Source organism: Dendrobates tinctorius, unplaced genomic scaffold (genome assembly GCF_039654945.1).
Source record: "Dendrobates tinctorius isolate UK_male_01 unplaced genomic scaffold, ASM3965494v1 ptg000060l, whole genome shotgun sequence".
In the NCBI taxonomy this organism is placed as follows: Eukaryota; Metazoa; Chordata; class Amphibia; order Anura; family Dendrobatidae; genus Dendrobates; species Dendrobates tinctorius.
The window spans coordinates 10787939-10812257 of record NW_027361728.1 but is presented as its reverse complement, the minus strand read 5'-3'; the positions used below and the strand labels follow the sequence as shown (position 1 = coordinate 10812257).

The window sequence follows — 24319 nt, the reverse complement described above, 5'->3', positions numbered from 1 at the left end:
TCATGAAGCAGAGCTGCAAAATCTAACCCCACCCCCACCACAGCGAACCCCGCCCACACCAGGCTCTCTATGTACATTGTAAATTGCTAGTGAGCTGCTTATCAGAGGAGGAGGGTGGATTCAGACTAGCAAGCTCCTGCACATCAGGCCTGGGAATGATAATCTTCTAGTGAGATAGCCATCATTGTAAGTAAACAGCACACAGCTTGATAAGTGACACATCGCTGAATTCTGTGTTTTAACCCCTACTTCATGCTGTCCTCAGATTACATAGCAAAAACCTGCTGACAGATTCCCTTTAACTATCGTATTCATGCCCCCTGTACACATTATGATTCACACTTAGTGCTTGCAATTTGATGATCTTGTAGCTGTTGCATTGTGACATACTGTATGTACAGTTCCTTAATAAATCTTTTACAGTAATGTCAAAATCTAAAGTCTATTTTACATTAGTTTGTTGAAGAAAAATAGCCTCCAAAAGGAATTGATCTGTTTTTATGAATATAAGTGAATACAGAAGTAGATTTAGGCATGCCAGTGGCTATAATAAGTAAACCTAATGCTTAGTGTTATAACAAATTGAATTAAAGTAAAAAAAAAAATCATAGTTTTTTCTAGGATCTAAGTTCAGCGTAGCTTTCCAAGAAACTCCACCTGCCCTGCTCCTCCTATGGCCAGAAGTATGCAGTTGTTTAAATACTCATCATTTCTAGGAGTGAAGGAGCCAGAGTGAAACTTTTCTTCCCATAGTTTGTTAAATTGAACTTTTGCTCAAGCACAGGACTGATCTCCAAACAAAAACTATTTTGTCCCATGTATTACTAGCTTAATCAGCGGGAAATCCCATTCCACAGACAGGCGAGCGGTGAGGAGGAGGGCAGTACCCACCAACCAGCAAAACTGCTCCTGGAAAAAGTGAAGAAATGTTTTAACCTATTGACACATCCCCCTCTGCTGATTCATTGATCTACAAGCTCTATATAGGAGGGAACCAAAACCGTTCCTCAGTCTATAGAGCTGCAACTCGGAGAGCTCCAGGATATCCAGCAGCCAGGGTAGGTGACATCTGGAGTCTATTATCTTTCTCATATTCTCACAATATTTGTCTAATTTTTCTTCTTTCCCAAAAAGAATTTCTCCTGAAATCTTCTGGATTATCCAAAGATATTTGTGTGAAAGCGTTAAGCAAACATTGAAATTTTGTAATATTTTATGAACCGACTGCCTTATGCAATCTTACTTTACAGATGGTTAAATACCTTTTGGGTGGTCTAGGGGTCTTAATTATAAGGGAAACTTCAGCCAGACAGTACAGATTGTTTTTTTTTGTCCCCAAAATTTCTCTTGTCTCAGGAAGCCGCTAATAAAACAGATTTTGCATGTCCCTCTTTTCCAAGTTTTTAGTGTGCGACTGCTCCCTTCAGTCTGGAGCGTGAATGAATACTTGGATTCGCTTAGGACATGTCTTGTAACCTGAAAATATGGACAGTCATTTCTCATGTGCACCGATAGATTAATGTGCTCCGACCGAATCCAGCTCGGCCCAGATTCTAATGAAACATTTCCAACGCAATGTATACACGAGCCAATTCTCAGCCATCCACATGTAATGGTGAAGTGCACAGATTTCAGACCTAGAAGAGTTGACCTGGAAATTTTCCAATTCAAATGACGTCACCTTTTGGATACAAACGCAATGATTCAATTCACGTAAAATAGAATATTGGGAACACATGAATATGTTTGTCAGGAAATCCTCCTACAAGCATAAGACAAAGTCTTGGCTGAGCTCAATGTGTTTCCAAGATAAAATGCAGCCTGTGTACTAGTGTTTAGGGATTTACTGAAATACGGTCATTGAGGAAAAGAAGAAGGAATTTGTGCAGAACACTGGTCCCTGTAATGGAGCTCCATGGAAGTGATCACGTTAGATGCAGCTCTCAGGAAAAGCACATGACAGAAATGAACTCAATAGAGGCTTTCACTCCATCACTGATTACATTTAGATTACGTCTAGATTTTTACAATTTCATTTTGTGTTTATGGTTTCTGCTTTCATTTACAAAAGTTTTTCTTCCTTGTTTCTTTTACTGAGACCCATTGATTGGGAAAAATACTCATTTTACGCTCTTATAGACGGGGCTTAATGTTTATCACTTTTACACAGGATAGGTTATAAAGGTATGTGATAATCTAGAACTGGGACACCTGTAGTAAAAAGGATGGGGGTCTTGGATTATTGGATTAGTGGGGTGATGCAGTTTAGTAAAAAGGATAATAATAATCTTTATTTTTATATAGCACCAACATATTCCGCAGCGCTTTACAGTTTGCACACATTATCATCATCACTGTCCCTGATGGGGCTCACAATCTATATTGCCTATCAGTATGTCTTTGGAGTGTGGGAGGAAACCGGAGCACCCAGAGGAAACCCATGCAAACACGGGGAGAACATAGAAACTCCTGGCAGATGTTGTCCTTGGTGGGATTCGAACCCAGGACTCCAGTGCTGCAAGGCTGCAGTGCTAACCACTGATGGGGATCTTGGACTATTGGATTAGTGTGGTGACACAGTGTAGTAAAAAGGATGGGGGTCTTGGATTAGTGGGGTGACACAGTAAGAGTTGGCTTTCCTATCATTTACAAAGAGGGTGCAGTTTGATTCCATGATCCTAAAACTATGTTAGGCAAGTAGCTAAAGGTGATCCTGGCAGCTTACGCATGGTGCCCGATCTACGGGAGGCAGGTATCAGACACGTGCTGTATGATTTCAGTCGTGTATATTTGACACTGAAATGCTGCAGAAACTGACCTGCTGTTGCTCGTAAACCTGCACCATGGATGAGTTTACGCAGCGTTATACAAAAGCACAGTGGCCCCGGATTTCTATAAATCCCATACATTCTGCTTGTAATATAGAATGCTGCACTTTGGATGCAGCGCAAATACACTGCATCCAAAACGCTGTTGTTCCTGATCGTGGGCACACAGCCTTAAAGGCTGCCGAGGACTAAGCCGTACTGGAGACCAGTCAGAAAGGTCGGTCTCTGGCGTCTTCTCCCAAATTGCTCCCCTTTGAAGATGGGCATCTCTGTGTGTTTTCGCATAGGGAGTCCATATCTGACAGAGGGCAGGGAAAGCCAGCAAGAACCCACCTATCTGACTAGTCTCCTGTGCGAATTAGTCATGGTCAGCTCTTAAAGTACCGTATATTTTTCTCTGAAACACTGAAGCCTTTCAGTGTCAGACATACACGACTGATATCAAACAGCCAGGGTCTGTAATGCATGCTTCCTGTTGATCTGGCACCAGGTATCAACGGTCAGGTTACCTTTAATTTTTGTCTGATTGGGTGAAGAGACAGTCTCATCTTGTGTTTTAATGGGGTGGTTATCCAGCACTATTTTATTTATTTTGTAGTAACTACCTGCCTGTTGTGCCCAGCGTCGGCTCCTGACGGTGAATCTGTGGCTTCTGTGATTTCACGTCAACAGAGCATCACTCAGTCCCGTTACGCCAAAAACCCTCATCACATTAAATCTCCCCACACAGTAAATAAACCCTGCAAACACAGTGAATACCCCTCTCACACACACAGTGATTATCCCCCACACACAGTAAATACCCCGCTCACACAGTAAATACCCCCCTCACACACACAGTAAATACCCCACACACACAGTAAATATCCCCCTGTACACACACACATATTACCCTCCCAGCAAATACTGCCCCACACACTAAATACATCACCCCCAGTAAACATCACCCAGTAAATACCCCCCTCTTACCTTCAGTGTCTTCAGCTCCGCTAATGTGGAGCACTTACCACCCATCTGTACCTCTGCAGCGGCGAGTGACATCAGCAGCGTGATCACATGACAAGATCACACTGCTAGAGTCTCTGTGACCCAGCGGTCAGAGCGTCAATTGTACTCGCATCTGTTAAACGTGAGTACTATTGAACACTGGGAGCCGGCGCGCTGCACTTGCTCTGTGCCAGCTATCAGCTTGACAGCTGTCTCGAAGAACTGCTAACTCCCAATCCGGGGGGGGGGTGGCAGAATGCAGCCATTGGGGGAGATACTTGGAACTGACACATTAGGTCATCCCGACTGCGCCCCTGCCGCCTCCCCCCCCCAGATACCCCTCTATCCTAATGGTTTGTGCATTTTGACCCTCTGCTGTTTATTATCATGCAGTTGTGTTATTTTTCTAGTATTTTTGTGATATTTTTTTTTTATATCTTATTGACTTTAATAGAAAAATAGCAGTTGCAAAATTGCAATTGCCTCTGTGGTTTCCATATGTGATAGTACAATAGGAAACAATGACATTTTATCATCCCTTATTCCTTAAACCAATGTATTCCTGGCATTCTGTTTTCTTCCAGCTATTTGAGATTCCTGTGTTTTTTATGTCAAGAAAAGTATTGTCTGCAGCGCTAAACTTGCCATCCAAAGTAGAAGAGTTTTAAGGCTGTGAAATTAGTAGAAAGGCTGCTTTAATTTTGGTGCATCGAAGATCATGAGATTTTAAGAGATCTCATGCGCATGCTGTGAAATACATCCGCAGTGTAAACCGTCAGGAGCTGTGGGTTTGAGATCTGCAGCATATCATTTTTTGTTGCAGATATAGACGCGAGTTTCTCTTATTGCCATGCAAAGAGTGAAATGCGTGGCTTCCTCGCACCTTTTTTGCAAAGATATCCGCTGTGGTTTGTTCTGCTGCAGGTATCACTGTGGGATGCAGCAAATATGTTTCATGAGAGCTTAGCCTACTAGAAATAAGAAAGAAAGCCTTCTCAAGCCCAGGTTTAGGGCTCATGTGCACGGAGTCTATGCAATAGCACATTGAGTACAGGTCTGTGTTTTGGATCCATTAACAAATGTATGTTTCTGTATGTGTGGTAGGGGCCCGGATTGGGGGTGGTCCACTGCTTACCACCACCAGACGACACAGACACCAGACGAAGGCGGATTTTGGTTGCAACAGGTCTGAGTTTATTGGCCGTCCTCCTGACGTCCGTAGCCATACACCGCAGCACCTTTACAGCTCTCCGTATTCAGGCCCGGGTACCTTCACCTTCCTTCAGTCGTAGTGACGTTCCTCACGGATCCTTGCTGGGGCTGCCCTAGGCCTATCTACCACCAGCGCTTCACCAGTCCGAGGTCGTCGTCCAATCGGTACCCCCGGGGCCTCGTCTGTCCTGCGGTTCCTAGTGTCAGGGCCACCCCCCTGACTGTTTCTTCCTGTCAGTCCCCTGGTCGAGCTCTCCACTGTTGTCAGTTCTCCGTACTGGTTCTTCTCCGGAGCTCCTCCCGAGACTAGAACCCTCTGGAACCCACCCCTGTCCTATTTGTCTCCCTCCTCGGGAAATTCCCTCCTGGGTTCCTAACTCCCTGCCCCCCCATGACTAAGCGGTTTCTAAAGCCCTAAGCTGCTGTCAAGTCCTGAATTACGCTCTCCCCTGCCATCTTGTGGTCAAACTTAGGTATTGCACTCCTATTCCATTTTCCCCAGCTGTTTCCCTTCTGTCATTGCCAACATCTGTCTACAGTGCACAAACCATCCCTTCTCCCTACTGACACATCCGTCCGTCAGGTCACCTTCCCTACATATGACGCCTCCTGGAGGCTCGGCATTGCCCTGTAGTAGCCTCATACTTAGGGTAGTATGGTTCAGCATACATGAAATTGAGCACATTATGATTTTTTTTTCTTACATGGTCTCAAAGCACAGTCTAGGAATTTGTAGATAATTCACCAAAGGGATTGTCCCACCGTAAATATCACACTAGGATAGAACATTAAATGGATACTATTTGTATTTTACCTTCTGTAAAAAAATGGATCTAGTGAACAGTTGTGATATTTCTTTACATTGCTAAAGTATATGGCAATGTGCATGTTTATGAGCAGAGTGCTGCACCCACACATGCCACCACGTTCCCCACGGTCAGGTCCCTATAGCAATCCTAAGCAGACAGTCGTGCAGACTGGCCATGGAGCACCATGGCCCTAATAGTCCTGTACTGTTTTCATTCTGGAAGGATTAAGGCCCCGTCACACACAGTGAGATCGCTAGCAAGATCGCTGATTTTGTGACGTCACAGCCATCTCGCCAGCGATCTCGCTGTGTGTGGCACGCATCAGTGACCGCGCCCCCCCGCCGGGTATCACTGATCATGCAGGATCGTCCTGGGCCATTTTTTGATCATTGGTCTCCCGCTAGCCAGCACGCATCGCTGCGTGTGGCAGCGGGAGAGCAACGATCAGCCACGCTGGGATCTGGTATCCAATGTAAACAGCGGGTAACTAAGAGCCGCGCGGCTCTTAGATACCCGCTGTTTACATTGGATGCCAGCTTGCTCGCTGGTCCTGATTGCTGGTGGGTCTGTCTATGTGACAGCTCACCAGCGATCAGCTAACTATGTCCCAGCGATCCCATCCACGTCAGATCGTTGGTGGGATTGCTGGGACATTGACGCGTGTAACGGGGCCTTTAATGCACACAGTGTTGTGATCTTTCCGTGCATCTCTTATCTTCACTTACCATTGCAGAATTCTGGGAATGTAACTAAGTCTTTTTATATCTCAATAGTCATAAATTGTAGACTGCAAGTGTATCATTTTCCGTCTCCTACATGTGTGCTTGTACTTGACTTGTGGGTGTATAGCGCAATAGTTCACGGTAAGGCTGGATGGGGTTTTTGAAACACAGTTCTGAGACCTTCAGCAAAAAAAAAAATAACTTCTCAGGGTCTGTTCACACAATGTCTTTTTTTTTCAGCGCAGGCGAATTACAGAGGAAAACGCTAAAGGAAGCTAGATGCTTTTTGGATGCCAACGGGTTTTTTTGTGTTCTTATAGTGTTTTTGTGGTGTCTTTTGTGCTTCGGTCATTTTTAACCCCATAAATAATGAAGAAACTGCTCTTGGTTTTTCAAGCAAAAATGCTTGAAATACACTAAGAAAAATTTGCTCGATATCTGCCTGGCATATTTTGAGCCTGCCAATTGACTACTAGAAGAAAGTGTAGAGCATGTTGAGAGCGGAAAACACCCAAAGAATGGTCTGCTCACATTTTTTAACCATTTGGCATATTCAGAAACATGAAGTAGTAGTTAGAAGATGTTCAAAAGCCTGACCATGTGAACAGCGAGTCATTTTTACATAGCTTATTTAGCACTTTTCAGGCTATTTTCAGCGCAGAATCTGCCTGAAAAAGATGTCATGTGAACGTGTCCTAAGTGTACAGGTACCCTTAAAATGATTTTTATGTAACATATAGAAAACTTGTTACAATCATTCTACATGCATGAATAGATGTTACTAAGCGTCTATAGTAAATCTATATGTTTATTGGTTACCTACAACAGCAGGATTCAGATAAAATGTTACCAAAAAAGGTTAAGATGCTAAAAATAGGGATGAGCGAGTAGTGAAGTATTCGGACTCGCTGTACTCGTTACGAGTCGGAGTACCTCCTAATACTCGGGTACTCGTAACGAGTCCAATGTAAGTCTATGGGAATGCGAGTAATGGGCTGTGTGTGTGCTGGGCTGGATGGGGACTGTGTGAAGACTGTGCCGGGTTGTGCAGGACTGTGCTGGCCTGTGCAAAGACTGTGCTGGGCTGTGCGGGACTGTGAGAAGACTGTGCCGGGCTGTGCGGGACAGTACTGGCCTGTACGAAGACTGTGCCAGGCTGTGCGGGACTGTGCTGGCCTGTGCGAAGACTGTGCCGGGCTGTGCGGGACAGTGCTGGCCTGTGCGAAGACTGTGCCAGGCTGTGCGGGACTGTGCTGGCCTGTGCGAAGACTGTGCCGGGCTGTGCGGGACTGTGCTGGCCTGTGCGAAGACTGTGCCAGGCTGTGCGGGACTGTGTTGACCTGTGAGAAGACTTGCTGGGCTGTTTGGGACTGGGCAGGGCTTTGCAGGTACTGTGCGGGGACTATGCCGGGCTGTGTGGGTCTGTGCTGGCCTGTGCGGGACTGTGCTAGACTGTGCAGGTATTCAGAGGGGACTGTGCCAGGCTGTGCGGGACTGTGCTGGGCTTTGCAGCTTCTGTGTTGGAACTATGCTGGGCTCTGTGGGACTGTGCTGGGCTGTGCAGGTACTGTGCGGGGACTATGCAGGGCTGTGTGGGACTGTGCTGGCCTGTGCGGGGACTGTGTGGGGACTATGCCGGGCTGTGTGGGACTGTGCTGGACTGTGTGTGGACTGTGCTTGGCTGTGCGGGGACTGTGCTGGGCTGTGGAAGGACTGTGCGGGCTGTGCCGAATATTGCAAGGCGAGTAGTGAAATACTCGCCAGGATTCGAGTACCGCGAGTACAGCATTACTCGCCGAGTACTGAATCCTAACGAGTATGCTCGCTCATCCCTAGCTAAAAAGAATAATATTTAAAGAGTAACCGTCATTTTCATTTTTATTTCATAAATCAGCAGTGCACATGAAAATAACCAAATGTGTAATATATCTCATCAGAGAAATCTGCTTTTTCCTCTGCCAAAAGTAATCAGTCATTATCAAAATTCTAGGTAAAATCTGTATTCAGTGAGGACTTTCCCATTACTGAGAGGGGATGGCCGCTGCTACTGATAAGTCTATGTAGATAGGAGGGGGAGGAGCTAGAAGCAGAGCTCCTCTCTCTATCTACATAGACTCTCATCAGTAGGAGCGGCCATCCCCTCTCAGTAATGGGAAAGTCCTCACTGAATACAGATTTTACCTAGAATTTTGATAATGACTGATTACTTTTGGCAGAGGAAAAAGCAGATTTCTCTGATGAGATATATTACACACTTGGTTATTTTCATGTGCACTATTGATTTATGAAATAAAAATGAAAATGACAGCTACACTTTTTTCCATGTTCATGTGTTTTATGTCGTTTTTGAAGTCAAAGCCAGAAATAGATCATAGAAAGAGGTTCCTAAAATGCCCACAACTTCTCTCTAATGCGTTTTTGGATTTGATGACTGCATCAAAAGCCTGAACTTGTGAATACAGTTTTGAAGATGACTCCAAATGTGGCAAATGATCCCAATCAGACACCAGATCACGTTTCTGCCATTGCATCTCACTCAACATTTAAAAAAAAAATCACGTGGCAAAGAACATGTTTAACGTAAGCTGACTGGGGCGGAGGCTGTGAAGTGTGTGGGTCGCCCTCCCAGGGCTGTGGGGTACTCGGTACCAGGCCAGTATCAGCGGGATGTGTCACAGCAGCAGTGACCTGGTCCGTGGCCCTGGGCGCCCAAGTAATAGGGAGATTGGTGGAATGTAGTTAATTGAATGAATAGTTTGTGACGCCACCTGTGGTGTTCGACAAGGGAGGTGTTAAGCCGACGCTGCATGCAGATCCGCTGGGACTGATGGTGCAGCAAAGATGTAAAAGCTCCCCACAGGTGAAGCTGTAGTCCCAGGGCAGTGTAGATGTGATTGGCACGGGGATGTAGCGGTGCTGGAAGGGTAGGAAGCAGACAAAGACACAGCGAGGTGCAGTTTATGTACCTTTACTTGGCAAATGCAGTACAGGGTCCTGATTACAGATGGTACCAGAGCAGGTTAGCCTGGAAGCAACTCAGGGATTCTCTCTCAGCAGATGGGCTGTGCAGTCTCCTTCCTAGCGCTTGTGCTTGAGGTGTCTCCAGTACCGAGTTACACTGAAGTTCCTCCTTACTATCGTTTCTCTGAATACCTCTTATGGCAGACAGCTGTAGCCGCTATTTCTCTCTTGGCTCACACCGTGCTGTTGTGCCTCCGAGTCTTAGGTGGGAGTCAAGTATTTGCAACTTCCTACTCCTCTGGTGTCTGTTGCAGGACCATTAGTATCCATACAACCGTGGAGACCAGGCTCCAGTTCGTGCGCTCTCACTGGAGATGAGCCTTTTCTCTCTGCTCGATCTCCGCGCTTCTTCCTCACATCTGCACACTTCACCCTCCTCAGACTAACTACCCACTCCTTCCTCTTGGCCCCCAGAGAGCACTCCTCCCCTTAATTCCGGTTCAGAGTCCCCCCTGCTGGCCTGGAGTGGAACTGTGTTGCATGTGTAGGGTTGGACAGGCTCACAGGATGCAGTGACGAGACACTAGATGAACGGTGGTTTTTGAAATCACGTTTATATAACTCTAGCCGATGGGCTAGGCTGAACAAAACAAGGATAAAGAAACAACACCAACAGTCCACGCAGGGACTCAACAAACTTAACCAAATATAGTTTCACTTAGCCTTTCAGGGACTGCGGGGTTCAGTAGCGTGGCCGCGTTGAGGTCGCTGAGGCGGCTGTCCTGAGGAAAGTGACGTTGGTGGGGGCAACAGGCCCTGAAGAAAATAATACCATTGGGGCGCAACAAGCCCTGAAGAAAACGAGGACGTTGGGGCGCAACAGGCCCTGAAGGAAACGGGGACGTTGGGGCGCAACAGGCCCTGAAGGTAACGCTGACGCTGGGGTGCAACAGGCCCTGAAGGAAACGCTGCCGCTGGGGTGCAACAGGCCCTGAAGAAAACGCTGCCGCTGGGGCGCAACAGGACCTGAAGAAAGCAGTGCCGTTGGGGCTCAACGGGCCCTGAAGTAAATGATGGAGGTGGCGCGCGGTGATGACGCAGTTCCCCAGAAAGGCCCGTAGCCGTCCTTTACCAAGGAGTCTCTTCCTAAGCCAGGGTAGCGAGCCTTTTATCCCGCCTGTGACAATGTGGCGTATCTTGAGGCCGATGATGGCCGGGTCGGCATGATGGGGGAAGGCTGGGGGGAAGGGCCCAGGTCTCTGAGGCCTGGTTACCAGTACTCACGGCCACAACCAGAGGTATAGCTCCTCTCCCTTCAAGGCGGGGGTTAGCGGGGATAATTCTCTCAGAACGGGAGCGGGGAGCAGTCTCTGGGCACAGTCTCTCACGTCTCTCTTGTCGGTAAATCGGTTGCTTTCTCCTCGCAGGCTCCTCTCGGTGCCCCTGCAAGTCACCCTGCGTCTTGCCTTCACTCCCTCTCTTCCCCAACTGCCACTTCAGCGCGTCCCCTGCTCCTTTTACCCTAGCCCCTCCCCCTGTTGCCCTGACAACCTCAGTCGCATGTCTCCCTTTGTAATTCCCCTGTTGTGCTTCCTTCAATAACTCTGATGGCGGTCCCCTTGGTTCCAGCCCAAACACTATATGGGGGTCCTCCTCCCCACACATGTATAGGTTAACTGCGAGAGAGACCCTTCACTGCTTCCAAGCCTGTCATTACCCTCCCTGGAGGAAGGCAAAGCCACTGTGGCGGCCATACTCCTAGGGGCGCCACATGTGTAGCACATCACTTCATGCTGTGGATGTCACTGCAGATCTGTAATTTGCAGCTGAACCTCAATAATTCCACATCAAAATCTGCAGTAGTTTTTACTGTCGCAAATGTTGCTGCAGCTCAGAAGGTCTACAGCGGAAATGTTCCATGTTTTCATACCTTAAAAGGTCTCACTTTTGTTTAACGGTATATTTCAAAGCAAATAATATAGACCGTAAAGATGGTTCTGGAGAGCCACCCAGCAGCTTTCAGCATGTGTGGGCGCCATTACCTGTGTAACTAACACTTTGGAGTTTATTCAAGCATTACTTCCAAGCTTCCTGACATCCCTTGTTTATGCTAATCACTACCAGACACGGTCTGCTTCTCACATGTACAGATCTCGCATGTGTTTATATTAGTGTCTATAAGCACAGATATGACTGTATCCAGTGCTAAGCTGCACTTTACAATTGAAAAAATTGGATAATACATTTATAAAAAGTGCAGGTTCTCATTTTCAATATGGTACATTTATGCAAAAATATTGGGGTACATTCATTAAAGGGGTTGTCTGGTCAAAACCGGTAAGTCTGCAGTCACTCTATGAATTCCCCCACCTCACGCACTGTGCACTGCGGGGATTCACCGGCTTCAGACCCGAAACTGGAGGGTATGTATGAGTTATACATTCCACCTGCCAGTGGGCGTGGCCTCGTTCCATTCATGTGCATAGAGACGGGGTGACGCCCCTTCTAGTGACGTGGACAATCGGTCGGCCTGTCCAACTAGAGGGTGCGGCCTCATTCTATACAAGTGTATGGAGAGCGACCGGGGGAATGTATAACTCATACATACCCTCTGGTCCCGGGTCTGAGGCCGACGAATCCCCGCAGCACACAGTGACTGCAGACTTATTGGTTTTGCTTGGAAAATCCCTTTAAGATTGGTATTGCCCACAGTAGTCTTAATAATGGGTTCACTGGAGTACGCTGAGCCGAATTCATTAAGATGCACATGTCACGTAATGAATTTTGCGCGCCTCCTCTGTGGCGTGTGCTTGCGTGCATATAGCCACAAATGCTACTCCAGTCACATTTGTCTTGCAAGAAAAAATTTGACGGTCCGGCACAGCCATAACCCCATCTCACCCCAACTGCTCACCGGCTCAGTGCATTTTCAAATTAGCGTGAAAATACGATAAATTACAAAGTCTTTGCGCAACTCTGCGTTGCGCTAACATATTGAGGCTTTTCTAAGCATTCTATGCTCGTTTTCTGGGATAAAATCTTTGATGAATCCTCCCTGCAGTATATAGAAGAATCACTAAAAGTTTTTTTACTAACTTCCTAAAAAGACTTATTAATGGCTGATATATAGATTAGCTAGGCGCATAAGAAGACTATCGTTGCTGGCTGCGCTATAAATATATTTGCTAGGATAGGCATTTTATATCAAACAGCTCAAAACCAACATATATTGTAATTCGTATCATCAAGATTTGTAGATATGACCTTTTATTGGATAACCTAACCATCTGCCCACTGAACTTGTACTGACTCAGGAAATATGGCTAACCACAAGATACGCAACGGCAAGAGCAGGAACTAGTCTAAGCAACGGTTTCTGTATGACAGGGGACAGGTCACCTAATAAAGGGGACCTATTACCTGAGATAAATGGGTATTTACCCAAATATAAATGCCTCTGTTCTCCTGATTCTGATGTTGTTTTTATTTTTTACCTGTGCCTCTCCATTCCTGAGATATGGGCCCCCTCTTCCCTTCACACAAAGTTAGTATTTTTAGCCTGGTGGGTGTGATCCCCTACTCTTCTCTAAGTGATTCTTGTGGAGGACCACGACCAGTTGGATAAAAAGTCCACATTTATATACTGAAAGAGGAACCATATCTCAGGAGCGCAGATGCACAAGAACAAAGGAAGAATAATGCCAGAATCAGGAGAACAGCGGCATTTACACCTGGTAAAAAGCAGATTTATAACAGGTGACAGGAGAGATTTTTTTGTCTAATAAGTGACTATGAAGATAATCAGACATCTTTGTTTTTGTGAATAGATCCCATCCGTTGCTTAGCCTAGTTATCCTGCGAATATTATTTATCACCTATCCCCAGAATAGGTGATCTGTATGATCAATGGGGTCAACCTCTGAGACTCCTATCGATCATAAGAACAGAGGTCTCTTATGCCCGGCCCGGTGTGAGTGAAGCTCATGTGTTACCACTACTCCAGTCACTGGGAGCAATGGTCACATATGGACACTACCATTCTCATAAACCCATAGACGTGAATGGAGAGGCTGTCACACGTGTTTTCTACTTCCCCATTCACACAGGATTTAGGGAGCAATCGGAGGCGCCAGCAGTCTGAGCCCCAGTGATCTTATTTTGACCACCTTATCACTGATCCAGGTAGATGAAATTGCCTGCATAGTTTTGCTTTAGATTGTGAGCCACAATGGGGACAATAATGATAATTAGGGTTGATCAAATAGCTTCGGATAAGTCCTTATCTGAGTAGCTATAGCGCTTACTGAATAGCTGCATCAGGGACCTGGATACCTGGAGCGCTCCTGATAATCACCTGTTCGGCACCGCAGCTGCATGTGTCAAGGCTGTTTCATAGTCACAACACGTGTATGGAGAGCCTGTTTTTTAGGCAATCCCTGCATGTGTTGCTGATGTAGAACAGCCGTGAGACATGCAGCCGCGGGGACTCAAACATATTTTTCGAGCACGCTGAAGACACTTGGTTAGCACCCAATCATGCTCATATAACACCTTATCCCAGCATGTTCGCTCATCAGTAATAGATGGCAATAAAGTAATAAACCCTTGCCTGTATCCATCAATCACCTCCTCATTATGTGCTGTATTTAGTTATGTGAAATGTCTTGATCTTATCCTGAGTTGCTTTTAAAATAACCTGAATTCTTTACATAATCCGCGTTTATGCTGACTATTAGATGTAATAAACATCTGTGCGTGAACGGGATGGGCAGATCCTGGCATATACGGTATCATATATATTAACTATTTTGGGTTTGGTTTTCATTTCTGATGCACAGCACAGAGCAGGCGGCAGTGTTTGGAAGTCTTCCTAGAGCAGTAGACTGTAAATTGTGCTGGACCGCCAGGATGGGAGGGCAGACGAGGATAAGAGGCTGCTGCCTGGATTCTTGGATTTTGTGCTGCTCTCAACAGTCACTCAGGAAAAAAAAAGTTACAAAGTAATCATGTAATTGTAGAAGCTCAATGTGATGTCAGGACAGGGGCACCGTGCTGCTCTGCTTTCAGCTGTGATTGGAAACATCATCGGGGGTGCTAGTATGAGGGTTACTGCTTGCACAATAGATTAGACAGTTTGGAGTAAATTAGTTTATGCAAGTCAATAGAAAAATACACTGATCAAAAAAATAAAGGGAATGCGTAAATAACAGAATATAACTCCAAGTAAATCAAACTTCTGTGAAATCAAACTGTCCACTTAGGAAGCAACACTGACTGACAATCAATTTCACATGCTGTTGTGCAAATGGAATAGAAAACAGATGGAATTATTGGCAATTATCAAGACACCCTCAATAAAGGAGTTGGTTCTGCAGGTGGGGACCACAGACCACATCTCAGTACCAATGCTTTCTGGCTGATGTTTTGGTCACTTTTGAATGTTGGTTGTGCCTTCACACTTGTGGTAGCATGAGACGGACTCTACAACCCACACAAGTGGCTCAGGTAGTGCAGCTCATCCAGGATGGAACATCAATGCGAGCTGTGGCAAGAAGGATTGCTGTGTCTGTCAGCATAGTGTCCAGAGGCTGAAGGCGCTACCAGGAGACAGGACAGTACAACAGGAGATTGGAGGGGGCTGTAGGAGGGCAACAACCCAGCAATAGGACCACTACCTCTGCCTTTGTGGAAGGAGGAACAGGAGGAGCACTGCCAGAGCCCTGCAAAATGACCTTCAGCAGGCCACAAACCGACTCCATGAGGATGGTCTGAGTGCCCAACATCCACAGATGGGGGTTGTGCTCACAGCCCAACACCATGCAGGACGCTTGGCATTTGCCACAGAACACCAGGATTGGCAAATTCGCCACTGGCGCCCTGTGCTCTTCACAGATGAAAACTGGTTCACACTGAGCACATGTGACAGACGTGACAGAGACTGGAGACGCCGTGGAGAGTGATCTGCTGCCTGCAACATCCTTCAGCATGACCAGTTTGGCAGTGGGTCAGTAATAGTGTGGGGTGGCATTTCTTTGGAGGGCCGCATGGTGTTGTTTAGCAAACTCTATGCGGGTTTTCATATGACTGGCACTGAGGAAAGGCTTTCGTTGGGCCACTCTGCCATAAAGGCCCGACTGGTGGAGGGCTACAGTGATAGTTGACTTTGTGGAACTTTCTGTCATCTCCCTACTGCATCTGTGGAGCTGAGCCACAGTGATCTTGGGGTTCTTCTCTCACCAAGGCTCTTTTCCCACGATTGTTCAGTTTGGCTGGATGGCCAAGTCTAGGAAGACTAATGGTAGTCCAAAACTTCTTCCATTTAAGGATTATGGAGGCCACTGTGCTCTTAAGAACCTTGAGAACTGCAGAAATTCTTTTGTAACCTTGGCCAGACGTGTGCCTTGCCACAATTCTGTCTCTGAGGTAATTTGGCCAGTTCCTTTGACCTCATGATTCTCATTTCGTCTGACATGCACTGTGAGCTGTGAGGTCTTATATAGACAGGTGTGTGCCTTTACACATCAAGTCCTATCAGTTTAATTAAACACAGCTGGACTCCTATGAAGGAATAGAGCCATCTCAAGGAGGATCACAAGGAAATGGACAGCATGTGACTTAACTATGAGTGTCTGAGCAAAGGGTCTGAATACTTATGACCATGTGATATTTCAGTTTTTGTTTTTTAATGCATTTGCAAAAATGTCTAGATTTATGTTTTTTTTTCAGTCAAGATGGGGTGCAGAGTGTACATTAATGAGAAAAAGAAATTAACTTTTTTGAATTTAACAAATGGCTGCAATGAAACAAAGAGTGAAAAATTTAAAGGGGTCTGAATACTTTCCGCACCCACTGTATATACAGTATATATATGCTCTGTGTATTTATACATTTAATTTGCAGCCTTATATAAGCAATGAAATATACTAGAATACATGTTTGAAAAAGGAAGAAAGAAATCCATTTCCCTATGAAATCACTGAGAACATACTGTTCCTAAGGACGTGAAGGTAAAGCTGCCAACCCTCTTCGAGATTTTATTCTGCAATGGGCTGCCTTAACTTTCCGCTGAATACAGTAACTGAATTAACGTCCTAAACTTGGCAGCTGAGACATGCCGGCTAACCACTGAAAGGGGTAATGCGGAAACACTGAATGGAAATGCTCCACTGTAATGGAAAGGCTTTCAGTTTTTTTTATTTGGAATGGACACATGGCTGTTTTAACCTGTTCTGTTATAGATCTTTACCTCTGACCTTGTAGTAACTGAAAACAAACCAACTAAGACAAACAAACCAGCGACACTTTCCAGATACAGAACATTATAGGGAACGACATCCATCTGCCAGAATACGGTTATTGCTTTGAAGATGAATTATAAACAGGGTCTCCCACTTAAAAGAAACTTTGTAACATATCTTATCAGGGAAATCTGTTTCCTTCCCAACATATGAGCCACTTCTTCCTCTTCCCTCCTGCCTCCAGAATTCACCATCCACTTTACAAAAAACAGCTCAGATTCAATTTGCTCACAGAAGAAGGACTGTCAGCACAACTTGGTGTCATGTGACATGGCCCACTATAGTCTTTGGAGAAGGGGAGAGACGTAACGAGCATAGTGAGAAAACAGAAACAGGGCAAAACAGAAAGACTGTGCAGAACTTTCTTACAAGACTTTTACCTTACCCTCTCCCCTCAGAGCTGGATTCACATTTACACTGCTGAGTACCACTGTGTAATTTTCTCCATACCTCTACTGCGTCTGTGTGATAATTAAGGAGTGAATAACGAGTATCCATCTGTGTGTATGAGAAATATCATAGCACCTAGTCTCCTACCATCATCTCAGAGTTAATTGCAATTATTATTATTATTATTATTATTTATATATCACCATTGATTCCATGGTGCTGTACATGAGAAGGGGTTACATACAATTAGAGATAGAACCTTCAGAGGTGGAGAACTGGTGAAAATGCAGAAGTCTTATAATGACTAGAAACAGTGTTTTACCTCGTATACACACACAAGACAGTTTACTCTGAAAAAGCTCTTGAAAGTACTGTTACCCTTTAAAGTTTCTCATATCTCTAGTGGGTGGTTCAGATTGTATTCCTAATGTGACATATTTTAAACATGCTGCTCAGTTTACAAATGATTGCTCTTATAGGGGTTGACCCAAGTGAGATAAAATAAAAAATTAACCTTTAGTCACCCCCCAGGGTGGTGCTTCTCTACCTCACTCTGTACTGTGTCCCTCATCAGCTTATTGGAACTGACATCCGTTGAGTGGTAAATTAATTTACACGACCGCTTCAGCCTTCAGATTCTATCTGAACTAGAAGAAATATAGCTTGTAAAATAAAAAAAATTGGAGCATCTTTACTTGGGACTCTGTATTGTGACATTCCTCTATTATTCTGAAATCCTCTGTAATTCCTCCTGGAAATGTATAAGTTAATTTTCACTCCCTTTGTTATAGCGGTGTTGTCCATAGGGAAGGCATATGTGATTGTGGTCAATTAATCTTAATCTTTATTTATATTCCGCAGCGCATTACAATTCAGTAGTTCATATACAACAGTCATAAGTAGCAAAGTTAAAGGTGGTACAATAATTAACCCATTTACGACATGCGTCGTACATGTACGGCGCCTGTGGGGGTCTCCCCCTTTGATGTGGGTTCCGACGCTGAGCCCACTTCTTTTCCTGCACATGTCAGTTGATTTGAACAGCTGACATATGCCCCTAACAGCCCCTGGTGGAATCATGATCCAACCGTGGCTTTTAACCTGTTAAATGTGGCTGTCAATCTCTGACATTGGCATTTAACATGATCGCGCCGGAATCGCGTCACTAATCCAGCCCATTGGCAGGGCCGGCATTATGGGCAGGCAGACCAGGCAGATGCCTAGGGCCCCCGCACCCCCAGGGCCCCCAGCTAGCGGCACATCATGCAGCCGCTATGGGGCCCCTGTGAGGCAGGGGGGCCTGCTTGCCCCCAGCGCCGACTCCCCCCACCACCGCATTGAACTATACCAGCGACTGCCGGTACAGTTCAAAGCAATAATGGAGGAGAGAGCGTCAGCCGATTATTCCCCACTCTGCCTCTGACACAGCGGGTGCGCGATGACATCATCACGCTCTCACTGTGTGCCGGCAGAGCAGGAGACAGGAGCAGCCAACAGCAAGGGCACGAGGAGAAGGTGAGAATAGTGGTTTGCTTTTTTTTAATATCAGTGTGAGTAATGGACTGTGGGGCCATTCGGGGGGGCTGTATACTGTGCTGGGCTATATACTATGGTGGCATTGGTGGGCTATAGACCATGCTCGGCTGTATACTGTGCTGGGCTATATACTATGGTGGCATTGGTGTGCTATATACCATGCTGGGCTATATACTATGTTGGGCTATATACTATGCTGGGCTGTATACTGTGCTGGGCTATTTCCGATACAGGGCCATATCCTATGCTGGGCTCTATACTATGCTGGGCTATATACTGTTCTGGGCTATAAACTATGCTGGGCTATGTACTACGCTGGGCTGTATACTGTGCTGGGCTATATACTATGCTGGGCTATATACCATGTGCTGGGTTATATACCTTGATGGGCTATATACTACGCTGGGCTATATACCATGTGGTACTGGGCTATATACCATGCTGGGCTATTTACCTTGTGGTACTGGGCTATATACCATGCTGGGCTATATACCATGGTGGGCTGTGCTATATACCATGTGGTACTGTGCTATATACCATGATGGTGCTGTGCTATATACCGTGTGCTGCTGTGCTATATACCGTGTGGTGCTGTGCTATATACCGTGTGATGCTGGGCTATATACCGTGTGGTGCTGGGCTATATTCCATGTGGTGCTGGGCTATATACTATGCGGCTGTGTTATATACCAAGGGGGGTACATTTTACATTATAATCTATGGGGGAGGCTGTGTTATATAATATGGGGGTTACATTATATTCTCTGGGGAGGTGGGCTGTATTTTATTCTATTTGGGGCTACATTATATTCTATGGGGGGCTGTATTATATTTATTATATTCTATGGGGGGTGATTGCATCAAACTCTATGAGGGGGCTACATTATACTATAAGAGGAGGCTACATTGTATTCTATGGGGGGCTGCATTATAATCTTTGGGGGGCTAGATTTTTTTGTACGGGAGCTTTATTATATTCTATGGGGGCTGCATTATAGTATATGAGAAGGGCTACATTGTATTCTATGGAGGGGCTACATTATACTATATAAGGGGCTGCATTATACTCTATGATGGGGTTGCCATATATTCTATGGAGGGGCTGCATTATATCCTATGGGGGGTTACATTATATTCTGTGGAATGGCTGCATTATACTCAGGGGTAGCTGCATTATGCTCTAAGGGGTGGCTGCATTATACTATAAGAGGGGGGCTGCATTATATTCTATGGGGGTTACATTATATTGTATGGTGGGGCTGCATTATACTCGGTGGGGTGGCTGCATTATGCTACATGTGGGCTGCATTATACTGTATCGAGGGCTATGGGGAATACATTATATGAAGAATAATGGTGTTCATTATACTACGTGAAGTGAATTGTACTACATGGATGACTATGGCGGTGCATTATACTATATGGAGCACTATGACGAGTGTATTATACTATATAGAGGACTGAGCAGTGTATTTTAATATATGGAGGACTATGGGGAGTGTATTATACTATATGGAGAACTGAGTGTATTTTAATGAAGGGCTATGAGGAGTGTATTATACTATATGGAGGACTATGGGGAGTGTATTATACTATATGGAGGACTGAGGAGTGTATTATACTTTATGGAGGACTATGGGGTACATTATATGGAGGACTATAGGGAGTGTATTATACAATATGGAGGACTGAGGAATGTATTATACTATATGGAGGACTATGGGGCACCTTATATTATATGGAGGACCATGGGGTGTAAACTGTAGATGTGCTGCTGATAACATGATACTGTATGGTGATCTGTTAGTGATCCATTAGTGATGGTTCTGTCCCCATTATTCTTTCTCAGACGGAGGAAAGAGGCCTGAAAACAAGTGTGGAATGACTTCAATGTTGTCGCTCACACTCATTTAGTGACCTGAACTCAGCGCATGTAAATACAACCGAAATGCTTCTGTGTGATGTGCAATATGTTAGCTTTTGGGGCCCCATTTTAATCTTTGCCTAGGGCCCCACTTTGCCTAAAATCGGCCCTGCCCATTGGCGCCCTTGTTACACGACCGTGGGTCAACGATAGATTGCCATGACAACCCGGAGTCTGCAGCAGACCCCTGTGGTTGTCATACAGTCATATGTTAAAGTTTGGGCACCCCTATTAATGTTAACCTTTTTTCTTTATAACAATTTTGGTTTTTGCAACAGCTATTTCAGTTTCATATATCTAATAACTGATGGACTCAGTTATATTTCTGGATTCAAATGAGGTTTATTGTACTAACAGAAAATGTGCAATCTGCATTTAAACAAAATTTGACCGGTGCAAAAGTATGGGCACCCTTATCATTTTCTTGATTTGAACACTCCTAACTACTTTTTACTGACTTCCTGAAACACTAAATTGGTTTTGTAACCTCATTGAGCTTTGAACTTCATAGCCAGGTGTATCAAATCATGAGAAAAGGTATTTAAGGTGGCCACTTGCAAGTAGTTCTCCTATTTGATTCTCCTATGAAGAGTGGCATCATGGGCTCCTGAAAACAACTCTCAAATGATCTGAAAACAAAGATTATTCAACATAGCTTTTCAGGGGAAGGATACAAAAAGCTGTCTCAGAGATTTAACCTGTCAGTTTCCACTGTGAGGAACATAGTAAGGAAATGGAAGAACACAGGTACAGTTCTTGTTAAGCCCAGAAGTGGCAGGCCAAGAAAAATATCAGAAAGGTAGAGAAGAAGAATGGTGAGAACAGTCAAGGACAATCCACAGACCACCTCCAAAGACCTGCAGTATCATCTTGCTGCAGATGGTGTCACTGTGCATCGGTCAACAATACAGCGCACTTTGCACAAGGAGAAGCTGTATGGGAGAGTGATGCGAAAGAAGCCGTTTCTGCAAGCACGCCACAAACAGAGTCGCCTGAGGTATGCAAAAGCACATTTGGACAAGCCAGTTACATTTTGGAAGAAGGTCCTGTGGACTGATGAAACAAAGATTGAGTTCGCTCCATTCAAAATAAAGAAAAAATATATAAAAAGTACACATATTTGGTATCACCGCATTTAGAATCACCTGATCTATCAATATGTAAAAATAGTCCAATCAGTAAACGGCGTAACGAGAAAAAAAAGGAAAACCGCCAGAATTTTGTTTTATTTTGGTTGCGCTACATTGCATTAAAATGCAATAACGGGTGATTAAAAGATCGTATCTGCACCAAAATGGTATCAATAAAAATGTCTGTTTGGTGTGCAAAAAATAAGCCCTCATCCAACCCGAGATCACGAAAAATGGAGATGCTACGTGTCTCAGAAGATGATGCAATTTTTATTTTTTATCAAACTTTGGATTTTTTTTCACCACTTAAATAAAAAAGTACCTATACATGTTCTGTGTCTATGAACTCGTAATGACCTGGAGAATCATAATGGCAGGTCAGTTTTCACATTTGGTGAACATGGTAAAAAAAAAAACAAAAAAGTGGAATTGCGCTTTTATTGCAATTTCACCACACTTTGAATTTTTTTGGAAAACCAATGGTGTCATTCAAAAGTACAAAAAAAAAGCACTCACATGGCCATATTGATGGAATTATAAAGAAGCTATGGCTCTGGGAAGAAGGGGAGCAAGAAAACAGAAACATGTGAATTGGTTAAAGCAAATAACAATAATAACTAGATGTATATTTCCAGAAGGAAGTACAGATAGTGCTTTGAAATGGTGCCCGGGTTGCCCCTTTAAGAGAGACTTGCCTGCTGCCCCTGCAAGACTTTCAACTCAGGATCTGTTTTAACTGTGGGTGCCTCCAGGGGCCACTTTGGCCTGTGGGGCCCCTCAGGGTCTGATTTGGTGGGTGGGGCCCCTCAGGATCCGATTCGGTGGCCTGGGCTCCTCAGGGCTTGAATTGGTGGACGGGATCCCTCAGGGTCTGATTTTGTGGTCGGGGCCCCTCAGGGTCTGATTTTGTGGGTGGGGCCCCTTAGGGTCTGATTTTGTGGGTGGAGCCCCTCTGGGTCCGATTTGGTGGGCAGGGCCACTCTGAGTCCGATTTGGTGGACGGGGTCACTCTGGGTCCAATTTGGTGGGTGGGGCCCCTCAGAGTCCGATTTGGTTGGCGAGGCCACTCTGGGTCTGATTTGGTGGGTGGGGCCCCACAGAGTCTGATTTGGTGGGTGGGGCCCCTCAGTCTGATTTGGTGGGCAGGGCCCCTCAGGGTCCGATTTGGTGGACGGGGCCCCTCAGGGTCCTATTTTGTGGGTGGGGCCCCTCAGGGTCTGATTTTGTGGCCGGGGCCCCTCAGGGTCCGATTTTGTGGATGGGGCCCCTCAGGGTCTGATTTTGTGGGCGGAGCCCCTCTGGGTCCAATTTGGTGGACGGGGCCACTCTTGGTCCGATTTGGTGGGCAGGGCCACTCTGGGTCCGATTTGATGGGCGGGGCCCCTCAGGGTCTGATTTTGTGGGTGCGGCCCCTCAGGGTCCGATTTTGTGGCCGGGGCCCCTCAGGGTCCGATTTGGTGGGTGGGGCCCTTCAGGGTCCAATTTGGTGGGCGGGGCCACTCTGGGTCTGATTTGGTGGGCGGGGACCCCTCAGGGTCTCATTTGGTGGGCGGGGCTCCTCAGGGTCCGATTTTGTGGTTGGGGCCCCTCAGGGTCCGATTTTGTGGCCGGGGCCCCTCAGGGTCTGATCTTGTGGGTGGGTCCCTTAGGGTCTGATTTTGTGGGCGGAGCCCCTCTGGGTCCAATTTGGTGGGTGGGGCCACTCTGGGTCCGATTTGGTGGGTGGGGCCCCTCAGGGTCCGATTTGGTGGGTGGGGCCACTCTGGTCCGATTTGGTGGGAGGGGGACACTCTGGGTCCGATTTGGTGGGCGGAGCCACTCTGAGTCTGATTTGGTGGGTGGGGGCCCTTAGGGTCTGATTTTGTGGGCGGAGCCCCTCTGGGTCCGATTTGGTGGGTGGGGCCACTCTGGGTCCGATTTGGTGGGTGGGGCCCCTCAGGGTCCGATTTGGTGGGCGGGGCCACTCTGGTCCGATTTGGTGGGAGGGGGACACTCTGGGTCCGATTTTGTGGCCGGGGCCCCTCAGGGTCTGATTTTGTGGGTGGGTCCCTTAGGGTCTGATTTTGTGGGCGGAGCCCCTCTGGGTCCGATTTGGTGGGCGGGGCCACTCTGGTCCGATTTGGTGGGAGGGGGACACTCTGGGTCCGATTTGGTGGGCGGAGCCACTCTGAGTCTGATTTGGTGGGCGGGGGCCCTCAGGGTCCGATTTGGTGGGCTGGACCACTCTGGGTCCGATTTGGAGGCCGGGGTGGGTCAGCCTCCGATTTGGAGCCTGGGGTCACTCAGCTTTCAATTTGGCGCGCCGGCCCTTTAAGACTCATTTCGGTGCGCCGGCCCTTTAAGAATCACTTTGGCTCGTCGGCCCTTTAAGAGCCAGTTTGGCTCACTGGGCTTCTAAATCCACTTTGGTGTACACTCTCTCTCAGGGGCATGCGTTATGTGATGAAGCTAGATTTGCATTTGTGCTGTGGGTTTCGCTTTAAGAGCTGATATTATCTGCCAAAAACTCTGTCCTAGAGAGG

The 24319-nt window shown here is 46.1% G+C and overlaps 1 protein-coding gene across 1 annotated transcript in view; it reads left to right on the top strand.

Moving 5' to 3' along the window:
• The first annotated feature begins 804 nt into the window (after positions 1-804).
• Positions 805-24319, top strand: part of LOC141092497 (uncharacterized) — a 41450-nt gene continuing 17935 nt past the window's right edge. The window contains exon 1 of the mRNA XM_073578682.1: positions 805-1058. The gene's annotated coding sequence lies outside the window, so the exon portion shown is untranslated. The remainder of the gene's footprint in view (positions 1059-24319) is intronic.